The sequence below is a fragment of the Otolemur garnettii genome, unplaced genomic scaffold (genome assembly GCF_000181295.1).
Source record: "Otolemur garnettii isolate 467f Iridium unplaced genomic scaffold, OtoGar3 scaffold00053, whole genome shotgun sequence".
Classification (NCBI taxonomy): domain Eukaryota; kingdom Metazoa; phylum Chordata; class Mammalia; order Primates; family Galagidae; genus Otolemur; species Otolemur garnettii.
This window is the reverse complement of record NW_003852448.1, coordinates 551,530-566,173: the sequence shown is the minus strand read 5'-3', so window position 1 is coordinate 566,173 and position 14,644 is coordinate 551,530.

Here is a 14,644-nt window from a genome sequence, read left to right as displayed (position 1 = left end):
ATCTTGCCTGTTACAGTCTGTGTCTTAACCAGTAAAGCACGATTTGAATGGGCACCCACGTCTGTGCCGTCCTCTATGATAATAAGTCCCTTTCTCTTGAGAGTTCTGATGTTTTTGAAACTGAACAAATTTCCTGGGTTGTTTCACACAAGCTACTTAGAGTTGCCAGGTTTAGCAAATAGAAACACAGGATCCTGTTAAATGTGGATTTCAAATAAATAACAGATTCTTTTTATCTTAAGTATCTCCTGTGCAATCTTTGGGAGATACTTACACTAAAAAAAAAAGTATCTGTTCTTTATCTGATGATCAAATAAGTCCTCCGTCATATTTGGCAAACCTAAATCTTCTATAAATGGAGAGTTAACACACAGACCCCAAAATTCTGGCTTCCTCAATACATTATGTCTTTGCACAAGACAATTTCAACCGTCTGCTACTTTCCTTTGAAGGACAGCCCCTCTGTGTATTTGGAGGCTTTTGACAGGGCCCTGCCGTACCAGCTCCTTGGTTAATAAGCACATGGCCCATCCTTAAGGGATAAACACAAAAGGAGCCTGGAAGGAGAAAATATTAGCTTCTGGGACCCGTAGAAAGATGGGCCCCTCCTCATTTCATTCATGACATGCAAAACAGAATGGGGCTCTGATATCCTGGGTCAGCAGAGTGACTGGGTTTAGGTTTCACAGTTATTCAAACGTGGAGGCATTATCTACCACAATTCTTAGGCTGTGACACTCTTAGCCAGGTCCACAGTTAGGCCTGGAATATGCCTTAAATTGGAGCCTTTTGTAGCCATTTCTCTAGACTACATTTGACAGAGACAAAAGATTCCACTTATATTCCAATGAAAATTGCTCTACCATTAGACAGACTCTCTTAAGCAAGTGTCACTTCACAAGGAGAAGCTAAGGAGAGCACTTGGCATTTTTTTCATAGGCTCCAACACAGAAAAACATTCTTATTTTTTCACTTCTAAATTCCTCTGGAAAGTTGCTAATCCTAATTTCCCTTCTATCCTAGAATGAGAGGATTGAGAGAAACAGATAGACAAACAAACACATGTGTACAACCCAGCACAGCCCAATTAATAAAGACCTTACACAGCATCCATATTACACAGCCTTCAATTTTCCATAATCCTAGGGTTACTTCCCAAGTGGTGGTCAGGATCACACATAAGCCATGGAGATGAAGCACAGCTCTCTGCTTTTACAGGTGAGGACGCTGATGCCGAAAGAGGGACAGCCCTTCACCAAAGTCACCATCAAACGTGAGATACCATGAGTCTTCTGCTCCAGTTTCCTGGATCTTTTTTCCCTCAATTATTTGTATGTTACCAACTTATTCTACACTCATAAGTGGAAATCATTCAGGTATATTACTGCTTTAAGAAAAAAGCCAGTGCACAGATGTTCGTAACAGCATTATTCATAATAGCTAAAAGGTAGAAGCCCTGGAAGTGCCCGTAGAAAGAAGTGGATAAACAAAACGTGGTTTATGTTCTCAAGGGAATGGGACTGCACCTCACGAGGAAGGAAATTCTGACACACGCTACAAAGTGGGTGAACTGTGAGGACAGGATATAACTGAAGTAAGGCAGTCTCCGAAGGGCAGATAGTGTCTGATTCCACCCGTATCAGGCACCTGGAGTAGTCAGATTCGTACAGAAAGCAGAATGGTGGTTGTCAGGGGCTGGGGAAGGGCGGTGGAGGGTTGGTGTTTAGTGGGTACAAAATTTCAGTTTTGCAAGACGAAAAGAGTTCTGGAGATAGATGGTGGTGATGAATTTACAACAATGTGAATGTACTTAATGATACTGAATTGTACACGTAAAAATTAAAGTTAAAAAGTAAATTTTATGTTATGTGTATTTACCCCAATTTTTTAAACATATTCTTCTTAGTAAAGTATCATAAGAATGATTCTAATATGAAGAATTGGAACTCAATTCTAATATGAAGCCAGTAGATGATCTAATACATACCCACGTAAGAGAAAAACTTAAATCAATTCACGACAAGGGGCGGGGAATGAGGGAGTGGGGAGGAGGGAGGACGATGGGGGCACAACTCTTGGGGGCCGAGGCAATTATGAGAGGGACTTTACCTAACAAATGCAAACAGTATAACCTCATTCTTTGTACCCTCAAGGAACCTGAAACAAACAAACAAAAAAAGATACATAATAAAGAATTGAAACCATGAAAAGAAAAGATGCTTCATCAGACAAAAGAGGAAAAAACTGATTTGATCAGAGTCCAAGGTGCCCATTAAGAAAGACTGAGTTTAAAACTGAGAGCAGATGTGAACCACTCCACTACATGGAGGGCTCAAAAATGGTTAAGAAATATGTTTCTAGAACTGACATCAGTGAGCCTTAAGAAGACAGAAACAATGTTTTTCAGGTGTCTTGGAGCAGAATAGGGCAGGGGGCCATAGACAGGGCTCTGAGAACGTATCCTGTCCCAAAACACCTCCTAGCACCCTGCCATTTCATTCAGAAGGTGTGATTTTGTCTAGTAATTCCACTTTTTTTTTTTTTTTTTTGAGACAGAATCTCACTATGTCGGGTCTCACTATGTCGCCCTTGGTAGAGTGCCGTGGCATCACAGCTCACAGCAACCTCGAACTCTTGGGCTTAAGCAATTCTTTTGTCTCAGCCTCCCAGTAGCTGGGACTACATGCTCCCTTCACAATGCCTGGCTATTTTTTTGCTGCATTTGTCATTGTTGTTTAGCTGGCCTGGGCCAGATTTGAACCCGCCAGCCCCCGGGGTATGTGGCGGGTGCCCTAATCACTGAGCTTCAGCTCCGAGCCTAGTGTTTACACTTGGAAAATGCAAGTGCTCTAGAAGAGTTACCCAGCTATCTGGAAAGTATCCAGCCATTTAACAAGTAAAATAGTATTAGCAGTGGCTAGGTACTTTAGGGACGGCCCTTGTGGATTCCAAAACCCGTAGCACAGCACACTTCACCTATTTTTCTCCACTTCCCATCTGGTCTCCTTTCCCCAGCCCGCCTCCCCCATTCCGTTCTCCACACTGGAGGCTCCCGTTTACAGCATTCCATGCCCTGCCTTCAAAGCTCTCAGCATAGGACATGCTTTCTTTCTGCAGTTATATTCTAGAATCTGTCCATCCCCAGCTCTCTGAGGCAGGCCTGATGTCTCCCTTGCTGTGGTTCAGGATCCGGTGTAGTGTTTAATACAGAGCAAGCTCCCAATAAATAATTTTTAAATGTCTGGGTAAATTAACCAGCAGCTTAGAAAACTAGTAGGTCTTTAAAGTTCAATGAGGCAATGGTTAAGTGAAGTTATTAAAGCAATCGCTGACGTTCTCCCTCCCACCTGCTCAGCAACTATAAAATGGACTGTTCCAACCATACTGCCATTAAAATATCGCATGAAGAATGCGTACAGGAAGCATTTATAATGTAAAATTAGCCTAAAGATTAAAGGACCATCTTTTAATGTGTGTTCCATCAGAAAAATGAAGAGTGTCTTTTAATTCTCCATATTCAACGCTAACAATTTAATAGCCACAAGTAAAACACTGCAAACTTTTCCCATTTGATGCTTGAGAACTGCCACTCACACAAAAGAGAGACAGCCAGACCGTTCTTCCAATATTTTAGCAGAATGAAATCAGTGTGTGTGTGATAGAGATGATGCTTCCAAAACACTTGTGTCAATACCTTTAATACTTGGATTGTTAAAAATTCTGTGTGTATCCTTATGAATTAGAATATCAAATAATGATCCCTGTGTAGTCCCTGTTTGTAACTACTAATGTCCTTCCCTCCCTCCCTCCTTTCCTTCTTTCTCTTTTGTAGAAAAAAAAAAAAAAACTCTAAAGAAAGCAGAAAGGGGGCTGGGCACCCATAGCTCAGTGGTTAGGGCACTGGCCACATGCTGCAGGGTCCGAACCCAGCCCAGAACTGCTAAACAAAAAACTGGGCATTGTGGTGGATGCCTATAGTCCCAGCTGCTAGGGAGACTGAGACAAGAGAATCACTTGAGCCTGAGAGTTCGAGGTTGCTGTGAGCTATGACACTACAGCACTCTACCCAGGGCAACATAGTGAGACTCCACCTCAATTAAAAAGAAAAAGAAAAAGAAAGAGAGAAAGGAAGGAAGAAAGCAGAGAGGGGATTGGGCCGTTCGTGTTCTAGGCTGAGTTCTCGGGTTCCGCACTAGTGTCATAACCCCAGGTTTTATTCATCTGGTGAAGGTTTTAAAACTGAGTCTAGGCTCATATTGCAACAAAAATTAATATGCTGTCTTCTTCCTCCACAGAAAAGCTAAATCAGCTAATGGCTTATTGTATTACAAGCGATTTTAACAGAAACATTTTTTATTTTGCCATTTTTCTCCTATGAAAAATCAATTCTAAAGGTCCTCGTCTAAGGTAAAAAGGTTACAAAGCCATTTGGAAAAGTTTTATTTTGTAGGTTGAAATTGTAGGGTTTTTTTTTTAATTTACTCTAAACCAGAAAATGTTCAATTTTTAACTTTCTACTTTTCTGCAGTAAAATCCCTAAGGAATTCACAAACATTGACATCAACCTAAAATTGTCCTCTAGGTTTAGGAAAAGTAAAGATGGAACCGAACAATGTCCGTTCTTCTTTTATACGTAGTGCCAAACGCAAACACGGTAATGAAACTTCTGATAAATGTCTGATTGGATTAAATAAAATCATAGATTTTTGTTTTGTTGTTGTTGTTGTTGTTAATTAGCTCCATCCTGGATGGACATTTGGTGTTTTTCTTAAGGATTCAAAAATACTTCTTTTTAAGGGCTTGTTCTTTCCTTCCTTCCTATTACTTAGTGGGTGATCTCGGATCAATGGTTACAGTGACTCCTGCTGAGATCCCATTTAGACCGCGCCTCACCATGGGACCCCTGGTGGTAAAGTTCCACTATGAAGCAAGCTTCAGAACCAAGTGGGCTGTGCCTTGCCAGGAATAGCACAATCTGATAGCATAATACAAGACTTCCCAGCCCGGCTTTTAGAAATGAAGCCCACATCTGCTCTCTTTGGGCTCCCAGCTAATCACTTTTTTAACTCAGCAAACTGCCTTTTCACTTCTCCTAGACAGCTGGTTTTTACAAAGGACAAGGAATGCTTACAGCAATACCTGTAAGGCAATGATTTCTTGACCGATGCTAATGATTGACAGATGTCCTGGTGTCTCTTCTCTTATCGATCCAGCATTTTAACATTTTCTTCAACATATTTAGGTTTTTACAATCCCAGTCTTGTCTTCATGAAATGAAATAAGACCACCGCTGAAGGACAAGTACTCCCTGATTCCACTTATTTGAGATATTTAAATTAGTCAAACCCATAGAAACAGAAAGTAGGATGACGGGTGTCAGGGCTGGGGGGTGAGAATGATTATTTCAGAGGTGCAGAGTTTCAGTTTCGTGACATGAAAAGATCTCTAGGGACAGATGGTGGTGATGGTTTCACAACAGAGTGAAACTACACTACGACACTCAGAAGTGGTTAAGGTGGTGAATTTTGTTAGGAACATTTTACTACAATTTTTTTCAAATGGTCCCTCAGTCACCTTATCTGGAGAAGTGAACTGTGCCTTTCCGAGGCAGCCTGCCTGCAGAGCAGCTGGGATGGACGAGGAGCCCGGTGGAAGGAGGTGGCAGGACCGGCTTCGCCTGACCCAGAAGGAGGGACATATCTGTGTGTTGCTGGCCAGGGAAGGGGCTCCCAGCCCAAATCACAAAACTCCAACACAGGGATGGCAAATGTTGGGGGCACAGAGACAAGGGCCCATGCCCATGCACAGGAAGGTGCAGAGAGCGGGGTGCAGAAGCAGCAGGGGTGCTGGGGTGCAGGTAACAGACAGCTCAAAGTTTGGCAGGTGACAGCAGCATTGTGCCTTAAGACCTCACACTGGTGTGTGGGGCGGGGCAGATGTCTCAGAAGAGCCCTGCAGGATTATCAGAGTCCCCTCCAGGCAGGCTGGAGTCAGAGTTAGAGGAAAGCTCAGTGTCCCCTAAGGGAGCTTAATGCAAATCAGGAAGGAAGGAGAAGCTCAGGGGCAGGTGGCCCCCGCCTGTAATCCCAGCACTCTGGGAGGAGGAGGGAGCCCTGGTGGTCAGAACTTCCAGACCAGTCCGAGCAAGAAAGAGACCCCATCTTTACTAAAAAGAAAGAAATAGAAAAAAATTAGCTGGGCCTGGTGGCGAGCACCTGTAGTCCAGTCACTCTGGAAACTGAGGCAAGAGGATCACTTGAGCCCGGGGGTTTGAGCTAGAATGATGCCACTTCACTGTAGCCCAGAGCAACAGAGTGAGACAGACAGAGAGAGAGAGAGATAAAGGGAAAAGAGAAAGAAGCTCAAGAAGTTAATATTTTAAAATGTTTTCTGTCCGTTTTACATTCCTTATTTTCTTTAATCCTCACACCATTAATGACACTTACACTGCACTTAGTAGGTGCCACACGTAGTTAACATGTTTTCACAGATTGACGCATTTAATATTCATACAACCTGTAAGTCTGGTTGTTATACATACCTTTTATATATTATATATGCAAATATTATATATATATATACACACTATCTTACAGATGAAGAAACTGAGGCATAGGAAAATCATAATACTGTAGGTTGGGGGATAGGAGCTATTATCTGAATTACAGAAAGAGAAACTGAGAGTTTCAGAGAAAGAGTCAATTGTCCAGGTCAGGCTGGGCATGGTGGCTCATGCCTGCAATCCCAGCAGTCTGGGAGGCTGAGGCAGGAGGCTGACTTGGGCCCAGGGGTTGGAGGTTTCATTGGTTTATGATTGTGCCATTGTACTGCAGCCTGAGAAACAGAGTGAGACTCTGTCTCTAAAACATACAAACAAAACACATTTGCCCAGGTCACACAATAAGCCGTGGAGTTGAGCTTGAGCTTTAAAGCTGGAATTCTGGCTCAGTGCCTATAGCTCAAGTGGCTAGGGCACCAGCCACATAATCCAGAGCTGGGGGGTTCGAATCCAGCCTGGGACTGCCAAATAGCAATGACAACTACAACCAAACAATAGCTGGGCGTTCTGGTGGGTGCCTGTAGTCCCAGCCACTTGGGAGGCTGAGGCAAAAGAATCACTTAAGCCCAACAGTTTGAGGTTGCTGTGAGCCATGATGCCACAGCACTCTACCCAGGGTGACAGCTTGAGACTCTGTCTCAAAAATAAATAAATAGATAAATAATGCTGGGATTCTGATGCTAGAGGCTGCTGGCGATGAGTAGGTGAGATGGGCCTCTGGCTGAGCCCCAAGGAGGTGTAGAAAAAAGCCACAGCTCAGGTGTGCAGTTACTTCCAGAGGTCCCTTAGCACTGGACTGATAACTCCAGAACAAATTCAAGCATCATTCCCCACTCCCACCACAGCCACGTAGTCCCCAGTCCCTTAGAGACAGAATTGGCCTGATCCAGCCAAGACTGGCTCAGAATGAGGGTGGGCTGGGTGCAGGAGCACCACGGAGGGAAGCTGGGGAAGGCAACTCCTCACACTGTCTTGCTAGCACACCCAGCAGTCACACGGCACTGGGTAGACGCCGGCTAACTAGCTGTTGCAACAACGTAAACCATCCTTTTAATTCCCTTTTCCATTTGAAACTGTATGCCCTCTAGTCTAGCGGTGGTTCTTGTTCCAGGAAGAAGATGCCTTGAGGCTGGCAGTGGTATCAATTTTGCTCTTTTCATAAATTGTCCAGCACTAAGCATTTATTCATCTATCGTACTTGAGAGCATGAATCAGAATAGAACATGCTAAATCTTGCACTGAAGTAATTTCTAATACTACATCACATCCTTCTGAGCCTAATGAAAAAAGTCTCTGCATGGAGAGATGTTTGGCTCATTCGTTACCATAAAGCCTCTGAGATCATGGACATAGAATTTAAAGAGTTCTGTGCAAGTGAAAGTTCATGAAAAGCAGATAATAGTTTGACCAATGTAAAAACAACAAAGAGGTTATTTCTCATTTCCCTTATCTACCCCTCTAAGGGTTATGAGATCAAATTCTGAGAATGGGTGACCTATGCCATCCAATACAGTGCTTGGAATTTAGCCCACTGAACGTCGTAGAGGAACGCCCACGGTTGGTGAACGGTACCTAGCAGTTAAATGGGACGTTGTTTTCTACCCTACATGTTAAAGGGACTGATTTCACATTTGAAGCATCTGCACAAATATCATGGTAACACTGTTCCTGCCACCTTGATGATGAAGAGCAACGTCTCACACTTTGTCACACGCATTGTCTAACATCTGGGGATTTCTATGTAATTCTCTGCACTACAAAGGACCAATAACCATTGTGCAACTAGAATCAGGCCTGTAGCCTGAAAAAAAAACAATTTCAATTTTATGGGGTTATAAAGAGATTTCAATAGAAGCTTATAAAAGCTATCAGCATTAGTACTCTACTTTTTTTGGTAACAAATTTACCAGACTCTCTTAATATCAGAGAATATAAGGTGATTGTGGGAAAGTCGCAGAAGAGAAGAAAACTTAAGGTAAGATTCTCCAATAATCTAAAGTAATTTAATACTCTGTCATTCTAGGCTGTGGTTCTGGGGATTCCCTATGTTTCCAGCCTTTTCAGTAATCTCAGCCTCAGGACATTTCCCCACCAGTCTACACTGAAAACTTAATTCACCAATTTCTTAAGCATTAGATGATTCTAAAAGATCTCTCAGTCTTTGATGCCACTGAGAAGAGGTTTTTCCTGCACGCTTGTCTGCGCTGCCATCCGCTCTCTATACAGTGAGCAGGAGGAATTAAACATTATGAACATGAGGGCATCATTATCACTCCAGGAGTATTTAATCTCTTCCTCTGTTTCCTGGTTTGTATTTGACTGTCACTAAGGAACCAGTCACTAAGCACACCAGATGATGCGGCTGGTTATTTAATTCACAAAATTCCCATGGAGAGTGCTAATCTGCAAATGTTTCAACTGAAAGTGAGAGGCTGACTCTGGAAGTGAAAGGTATGGGGGCAGTCTGTTCAGAGTCAGGGGCTGGAGTTCATTTCTCCCGGGAGCCTTTCTACCTGTGCTACTTTTGTCTACTGGGAGCAGCTCTGGAGAAGTTCTATTTTAGCGTCCACCATCATGGTGAAAGCTCTTTCAATAAGCAGAACAGAAAGAGCTTCAACCCTAATGGGATTTCAACCAGAAACTAGATTTGCCTCCAGGGGCTGAAAGCAGCTTGGTGCATGTTAAATTCTGCATGTGGCTAAGATCTGCTTCCCCTTTACTGGATACAAAGGTGAATAAAATGCATACCTGGATTTTCTGGTCCTTTATCTGTCATCAGAAGAATATTTGAATGTGCTTCTTGTAATTATTTAAGAGACAACACCAAGAATAACCTGAATAAGTTACACTTTTAGGTTTACTTAATTTTACCCAAATATAGCATAAAGCATCATTGTATCTATCTTTTATGTCTTGAAATATTTCAAGTTTGGCTTGAGTGAAAAAATGAAGATTTTTCTTTCCATTATTTCCTTACTTTCGAGCAACTATTTGTTATGGCTTCTTATTGATAGGACTTCCTAAGGATGTGGAGGGGGGGTTTCTAGCATTCGCTAGAGGGGCCTTTAAAAAATACAAGTGCCCTAAGTCTGGGTGCAGTGGTTCATCCCAGCACTCTGGGAAGCCAAGGTGGGAGGATTGCTTGAGCTCAGGAGTTTGATACCAGCCTGGGCAAGACCCTGTCTCTACTAAAAGTAGGAAAAATTAGCCGGACATAGGGGCAGGCACCTATAGATCCAGCTACTTGGGAGGGTGAGGCAAGAGGATCTCTCGAACCTAAGAGTATGAGGTTGCTGTGAGCTCTGACGCCACAGCACTCTACCCAGGCTCACAGAGTAAAACTCTGTCTCAAAAACAAAACAAAACAAAACAAAACACAGGTTCCCTAATTCCTACTTAAGTTAAAACGAATTCAAGTTCCTGTAAGTGGGGCTCAGGCCTTTGTCTTTGAAAAAACAACCCTACATCATTCTGATGAGAATTCTGGTTGAAATCATTGGCATTTTATAAACCAATGCTATTGATATTGTGTTTAATAATAAAATATTTTAAAACTTTTAAAATAAATTAAATGATAAGGGATGATGAGGACAAGATCACTGTTTACTCCTTTTGCATAAACTATGCCTCTTCTCCTGGTGCATGAAAATAAGTCACAATCGGAGGTTTTCACTACTAAGCATGTACACATAACCACTCACTGAAAATTCCAGTTTGAAGCGTGATGCTGTTTTTGAAGCCCAATACTACTTTTCAGTTCATCCACAAAGGAGCTCTTAGTTTGTATTGCCAAGGTCCTATTTTCCGATTTCTGATTCTGTTTCCTGTTTGGACATACAATATATGCCTAAAATATTGAAATACTACGAACTGGTCGTCACAAATTTTATATGATGCAGATCTTCCTTTTAATTCTATATTTCATCATTGGTTTTTGAAGACCCCATTTTCTTTTTGTTTATTTGTTATTTGTGTTTTGAGACAGAGTCTCATTCTGTTCCCCTAGAGAGAGTGCCATGGCATCATTATATCTCATAGCAACCTCTGGGCTCAAGGGAGCCTCTTCCCAAGTAGCTGGTACCACAGGCGCCCACCACTAGGTCCGGCTAGTTTTTCTCTATTTTTTAGTAGAGATGGGAAGAGTCTCACTCCTGCTCAGGCTGGTCTCCAGCTCCTGAGCTCAGGAGATCTACCCTTCTCAGCCTCCCAGAGTGCTGGGATTTCAGGTTGAGCCACTATGTCCTACCCAGCTTAAGACTCTGTTTTAGAAGAAATACCTCCTCTTTCCCGCACCTCATACAAATAATGTGTAAAAGCTATTTAAGAAACTCAGAGACATGGGGAAGTAGAAATCATAAAAGACTTAAGCGTCTTAACTGGGTAGACCTTCTTCAAAGCAGAATGGGTTTTTCAGTTTTTAGACAAGCTTACACGTTGCAGGGCAGCCTGTCACCTCTCATCCCCTCCACACACACGTGAAATTGCTTAGACTATCACAGGGAAAATGAAACTTACAAAATGAGTTCAGTATGCGGCATAATAATGGGAGACTACAGAGTAAGTATTGCCTACCTATGTCATATAAAAGGTTAGTAAGCCAAGAATTCTTGTTCCTTACAGATTAAAATGAATTGAAATGTGCCATCCTTAGGCTGAGAAAATGTTTTACTAATACATTGTTTCAAAACTCTGAGCTCCAACTTCTGCTAATGGTGAAGTAGCTTAATAAGATGTACCTCTCTGAGATAATCACAAAATGTGGACAGAGAACAGAACAACTATTTGAACTATTTGGAATAACCAAACGCAGGCAGACCCTTGAAAAGTCAACTATATTGAGTGAGATTTGCAAGTGTGTGTGTGTGTGTGTGTGTGTGTGTGCGTGTACGCACATGAGCTTGCTTCAGGTTACTCATAAATCTTTTGTTAAAAAAAAAAAAAGTTAGGTAGCAGGAATCAATCTAATTTGTTTAAGGTACCAGAGGACAGAGTTCAAGGTTCACAGAGAAGCCAGCAAGAAAAATGCTAGAAAAAAAGGAAAAGTTAGAAATTGAGCACAACCCCCTACGTACAAAAAATATGATTGAATTCTTGGCAGATTACTAAACTAAGCGTGTTTGGGAGAACTCTTAGAGTAGAATCTGTAAGAACTTAGCAGATATTTCAGCTGCTTCCCATTATATGGGAGACACTTAGGAGTCCAAAACCAGCTAAGTCAGTTACCAGTGACAACAAATTCCACTCTTTAGAAGAATGACACAGAATCCAGGGTGTCCACAGTGTGTCTTCATAACGCCCATTACTCAGTCAAAAGTCACCAGACCCTTTGGTGAACTGTCCCCTGACAGGCACAGTGTAAGGGTATGCAGCACCCCTCCTGCCTGAAGGGCTCAACCACAACTTGGACTTTATGTAACAAACACAGACAACGTAACCTAATCATTTGTACACTTAATGTCAGCCTGAAATAAAACAAAAAAGGTCACCAGACCTGCAGAGAAATGGGAAAATGTGACACTTCAAAAAAAAAAAATACTAGTCAGTAGAAACAGATACTGAAGTGAGTCAGATATTACAATTCATAGATGAGGATTGTAAAGCTAGTCAAGGAAGGAATCTGATATCAACACATTTCAAGTCACCTTAGGCACCACTAACAGATTTCGGGATTTGGATGATAATACTGATATTAATGATAGATAGTCACAACTTACTGGGCACTCATATATGCGGTCAAAGGATTTTCAAGAGTGCCAAGATCATTCAACAGGGAACGCAATCTCTTCAACCAGATTTACTGAGAAGATGTGAAGTTCACATGTAAAGAATAAAGTTGGACTCTTAACTTACTTGCACCATATACAAAAATTAACTCACAAAAATTAATTCTTTTAGGATGAAAGACCTAAATTAAAGGGCTAAAACAAAAAATTCTTAGAGGAAAACACAAAGGAAAGCATCACAACTTTGGACTTGGCAATGGTTTCTTAGACACTATGTCAAAGCATAAGCAATGAAAGGAAAAACAGGTAAGTTAAAGGATATTTAAAAAACCAACATCATCGGGCAGTGCCTGTGGCTCAAAGGAGTGGGGTACCAGTCCCAGATACCGGAGGTGGTGGGTTCAAACCCAGGCCTGGCCAAAAACTGCAAAAGAAAAGAAACCAACATCATCAACAGGATGAACGGGCAATCCATGAAGTGGGAAAAAACATTTGCAAATCATGTATCTCATAAGGGACTAAAATCCAAGATATGACTAGTATAAAGAACTCCTGAAACTCAACAACATAAAAATAATCCAATTTAAAAATAAGCAAAACCTGAATAAATATTTTGCAAAAGAAAATCTACAAATGGCAAACAAGCAGATAGAAAGATGCTCAAATCACTAATTGTTAAAAAAATTTTTAAATCAAAACAGTGAGATAACACCTCCCACTCATTAGGATGCATACATCTAAAACAATCCACAAAAGCAAAAAACAACAACAAAAACAGAAACAAAAAAACCCCAGAAAATAACAAGTGTTGGTAAGGATGTGAAGAAATTGGAAATTTGGTTGGCAGAAATATAAGTTACAATAGAAACAGTATGGAAGTTCATCAAAGAATTAAAAATAGAATTACATATGAACTAGCAACTTCATTTCTGGGTATATATCTGAAAGAATCAAAAGAAGCATCTCAGATCTTTGTGGATCCATATTCATGGCACCATTTTCTCAATAGCTAAAAAGCAGGATCAGAGGCTGGATATGGTGGCTCACGCCTGTAATCCCAGCACTCCGGGAGTCTGAGGGGGGTGGATTGCCTGAGCTCACAGGTTTGAGACCAGCCTGAGCCAAAGCGAGACCCCCATCTCTAAAAAAAAAAAAAAAAAAAAAAGCAAGATGTTGGGGGGGGGGACTTGTAGTCCCAGCTACTTGGGAGGCTGAAGCAAGAGAATCATGTGAGCCCACGAGTTTGAAGTTGCAGTGAGCTGTGATGCCATAGTACTCTACTGAGGATGACAAAGTGAGACTGTGTCTCAAAATAAATAAATAAAATAAAAATAAAAACTGGAAGCAAACCAAGTATCCATCACTGGATGAATGTATAAACAAAATGTAGTAGGTACTATACACACACATAAAAGGGAATATTATCCAGTCTTAAAGAGGATGGAAATTCTGACACATGCTACTTTGGGTCACCCTTGAGACACTATGCTAAGCAAAATACAGCAATCACAGAAGGGTAAATACGGCATGATTGCTCTTACATGAAACACCTACAGCATTTAGACTCACAGCAACAGACAGCAGAATGGTGGTTGTCAGGGAGTCCAGGGAGGAGTAAATGGGAGTTGTGGTCTAACAGGCATAGTGCTTCTGCTGCGGTTGGTTCCACAACAGTATGAGCATATTGAACATCACTGAGCACCACTGAGCACCACTGAGTACCACTGAGTACCACTGAGCACCACTGAACACTACTGAGAACACCACAGAGCACCACTGAGCACCGCTGAGCACCACTGAGCACCACTGAGCATCACTGAGCATCACTCAGAACACCACTGAGCATCACTGAGCACCACTGAGTACCACTGAGCACCACTGAGCACCACCGAGAACATCACTGAGCACCACTAAACACCACTGAGCACCACTGAGCACCACTGAGCATCACTGAGCACCACTGAGTACCACTGAGCACCACTGAGTACCACTGAGCACCACTGAACACCACTGAACACTACTGAGAACACCACAGAGCACCACTGAGCACCACTGAGTACCACTGAGCACCACTGAGCACCACTGAGAACACCACTGAGCACCACTAAACACCACTGAGCACCACTGAGCACCACTGAGCACCACTGAACACCACTGAACACTACTGAGAACACCACAGAGCACCACTGAGCACCACTGAGCACCACTGAGCATGACTGAGCACCACTGAGCACCACTGAGCACCACTGAGCATCACTGAGAACACTACTGAGCACCACTGAGCACCACTGAGAACACCACTGAGCACCACTGAGCATCACTCAGAACACCACTGAGAACACCACTGAGCACCACTGAGCAC